At 36.8% G+C, this 4047-nt stretch overlaps 1 pseudogene; it reads right to left on the minus strand.

Annotated features, from left to right (window-relative positions):
- Window positions 1-564: 564 nt before the first annotated feature.
- On the minus strand, window positions 565-1640 carry LOC108297898 (annotated as a pseudogene).
- Window positions 1641-4047: the final 2407 nt, after the last annotated feature.

Genomic DNA, 4047 nt, shown 5'->3' on the forward strand with positions numbered 1-4047 from the left:
AAATTTAAAAACAATCCTATCCACAATAACTGTAGTAACTATATTTTGAAATAAATTCAACCAAAAAGTTGAAACTTTAGAATTATACTCTAAAGAGAATTAAATAGAAAATTAAATGCTACACAAATTGAGAAATATTACTCATTAATTGGCATCAATATTGTTAAATATTTGTATTACACATAATAATCTACAGATATAATGCAACCTCTATCAAAATACTAGTAACATACTTAAAAAGGTGACAGTTTCTTAGGGAAAAGACAGTATCTTCAATAAATGGTGTTGAGAAAACTGTAATCCACATGCAAAGCAATAAGATGAGATTCTCATCTCAGAATTTAAAATAAGTTAGTTACTTAAATGTAAGGCTAGAAACTCTGAAATTGCTACAAAAAATATAGACTAAAAGCCTTGTAACATTGGTCTGGGCAGTGAATTTTTAAATACAACTTCAAAACCCGAGAAACAAAAGGAAAAATGAATGAATCAGATTATTTATTTTATTTTTTTACACAATAATTTATTTATTGAAAGCCTCCTCCCACCCTTGCAGTCTCTAGATCACTTTTTCTACTTGTAGATTTTGCGTGCAAACCCCAGAAAGATAGCTGGGGGCAGGGGCGCTGCGTACTGTTCAGTGAGACCCGTAATGTGGTTGTAACTGTCTTCCTCATACTGTGAGAACACGGCTGGCAGATCCAGCTCCTCATATAATGCCTTCACTCGGGCCACCTTCTCAGCCTCCTTCTGCCCATAATTTTCCTTCAGGATCTCGCGCTGTTCTGGAGTGGACCGTTGCAGACACTGGACCACCAGCCAGCTGCATTTGTTGTCCTGGATGTCAGTGCCAACTTTGCCAGTCACACTGGGGTCCCCAAAGAGGTCAAGGTAATCATTCTGAATCTGAAATAACTCTCCCATCTCCAGCAGGATCTTCTTGGCATTGGCATGTTCCTTCTCACCATCAATTCCTGCCATGTACATGGCAGCAGCTATAGGAAGGTAAAAGGAGTAGAAAGCCATCTTGTACTTGACAATAGATTTGTACCTCTTTTCAGTGAATCTGCCTAGATCCACATTGCCCTGGGGGGCTGTGATGAGGCCCAATCTCAGTCTGTAAGGAACTCTGCAGGAAGAGCTCAATCAGGTTCAGGTAATAGGGCTGCTCCCAGTAGTAGAGCTTCAGCAGGTGGTAGGTACATGCTTCCAGAAGGATGGCATCCAAGCCCACGCCTGGCTTCTGATACCAGCAGATCTGTCCCCGGCGGGTGAGGGATGAATCCATGATGTCATCTGCCACCAGTAAGAAAGCTTGCAGCAGTTCCACACACCAGCCCACAGCCAGGGCCCACTAGAGACTATCAGCATCCTATTTCCTTGGCTCCACCAGCTCCCAGAATGCTGCTAGCACCGTCAAACCCCAGTGATACTTGCCTCCAATGGCGTTGTACTCCAGGAACTCCTTGAGCCGGGCAATAGCATCTCCTGTCTCTGGGTGCCCCATCTCCTCCTCAGTCAGCACCCTAGAGATCTGGGAGAAGTGCTGAATGAAATCCTGCTTTTCTTGGGCGTAAACGTCTGATTTCTGGTCTCCATTCATTCTGAGGGAGGAGCAAAGGGCTCTGTTCATGGATGCAGGTTCCTGCTGGTCAGATTATTTCAAATTAAAAATCTGCTGCACAGAGTCTAATGCAATCAACTTAGACAACTAAACAATGGAAGAAAGTATTTGCAAATTATGTGTGTGACAAGAGAATAATGTAAAAAATATGCAAGAAACTCAGATGACTACACAACAAAAAATAAATAACTATGAGCAGCAGGCTGATTTTTTTTTTTTTTTTTTTTTTTTTTTTGAGATAGAGTTTCTCTGTTGCTGAGGCTTGAATGCAGTGGCACAATCTCAGCTCACTGCAACCTCCACCTCTCTGGTTGAAGCGATACTACTGCTTCAGCTCCTCTAGTAGCTATGACTTTAGGCATGTACCTCCATGCCTATTTTTCTTTTTGTATTTTTAGTAGAGATGGGGTTTTGTTGTGTTGGCCAGGCTGGTCTTGAACTCCTGACCTCAGGCAATCTGCCCACCTCAGCCTCCCAAAGTGCTGAGATTACAGATATTAGCCACCACACCCAGTCCAGGTTTAAATAGTTTTCAAAAGACATGGCTAAGAGATACATTGAAAAATGCTCAATTTCAATTATTGTCAGAGAAACACAAGCAAAAAATACCTATGAGATATTTATAAAATTTATCTATGAGAAAAACAAAAATACTAAAACAAAAAGAAATACCTATGAGATATTTACTAAAATAAAAACATTGGTAAAGATGTAAAGGAAATCCTTGCACACTGTTGGTTTGAATGTAAATGAGGACATACATTAAAAAAACAAAATAAGAGTTTTGAAAAAATTTAAAATTGAACCACCATATACTCCAGCAATTGTACTTTCAGGCATATATTCAAAATGAGCATGAAGAAATACTTGCACTTCTATGTTGTTTGCAGCACTCTTCACAATAACACAAATATGGCACCAGCAGTTTAACATCTAATACAAATGAATACAATATATGTACAAAATTGAATATTTTTTGTTTTTTCAAAAAATGCTATTATTTTCAATCACATGGATTAACCTGGAAGACATTGCATGTGTTGAAATAAGCCAATCACAGAAAGACTAGTATCTCATGATTCCACTTACAAATGGATACTTAAAAATGTTAATCTCACTTAAGTATAGAGTAACATGGTGGCCACCAGGTGCCAAGGTAATTGAAAAAAAGAGGCGATTGGAAAAATGTCAACAAATACATAATTATAGTTGTATAGGAAGGACAACTTCAAAAGATATATTATACAGCATGATGACTATAGTTCATAAAAATGTATATGTATTTATGAAAAATGCAAAGATAATGCCATGTGGTCTCACCAAAAGGAGTTAACTCAGTTAACACATTTATTACACAGGGCTAAGTATTTGACAATGAAAGTATACTTCAAAATATTATATTTAAAAAAATAAATACCCATTTTATCTGTCAAGTTAAAAAATGTATTTTTAAAACTTTATAGAAAGTTAATATTTCAAATATGATCTGTTTGTCATAAACCTGACTGAGTAGTATTAACCATATATAGCTTTGTGCTCTTTTGTCATTTGTAAAATATAACCATAGAAACTTTGATACTTAACATCATGTCATGGTCCCTGCACAGTGCCTGGAGGAAGCCAATTTACCTTAGGGCTTTTCCTTTAAGTTTGGGGCACCTGGAGTTTCTGGTGCTAATGCTAATGACATCAAAGACAGTAAAAGGGCAGGCGGTCCCATGACTGCTGGCGGTCCCATGACTGCTGATGGTCCCATGACTGGACACTCTGTGAACACAGTAAACAAATTTGCATGTGAAATAACAGAAAATATTTTAATTCAAAAACTGGCATAATCTTCACATATTTTTCAGAAAAAATTAACAATTGGCTACAGATAGGTGACTAAGTATAAAAATTGTATGCTGAACTTCACCCCCCGAAAAACTATATAACTGGGAAATTTCTTTAAATTATAATATCAACATAAAAATATTCTAATTTAAAATTTACGCTAGTAATTTTATTATTTGGTAACCTTTAATATTCAAACTTAAATATAGAGATTCTGCATGGAAATATAAGTTGTGCTGTAAGTATATCATCAAACATTAAAAATTTATTACTTACCACTAACTGTTAGAAATTGAATTACAAAGATACATTTTATATTTGACACACTTTGTGTGAGAATCTTTTAAAATTTTTCTTTTACAGATCAATGCTAAATAATTTACTTCTCCCCTGCAGTGAATACTGTATGCCTTTTATCTTTATCTGATGTCAAAGCTATATTGATAAGCAAATTCTCGAGTTATAACCAACCTTTGCAGGTCAGGCACAGTGGCTCATGCCTATAATCTCAGAACTCTGGGAGACTGAGGTAGGCGGATTACCAGAGACCATACCAACATGGAGAAACCCCATCTCTACTAAAAATGCAA

The sequence above is a fragment of the Cebus imitator genome, unplaced genomic scaffold (genome assembly GCF_001604975.1).
Source record: "Cebus imitator isolate Cc_AM_T3 unplaced genomic scaffold, Cebus_imitator-1.0 Scaffold857, whole genome shotgun sequence".
NCBI classification, from domain to species: Eukaryota; Metazoa; Chordata; class Mammalia; order Primates; family Cebidae; genus Cebus; species Cebus imitator.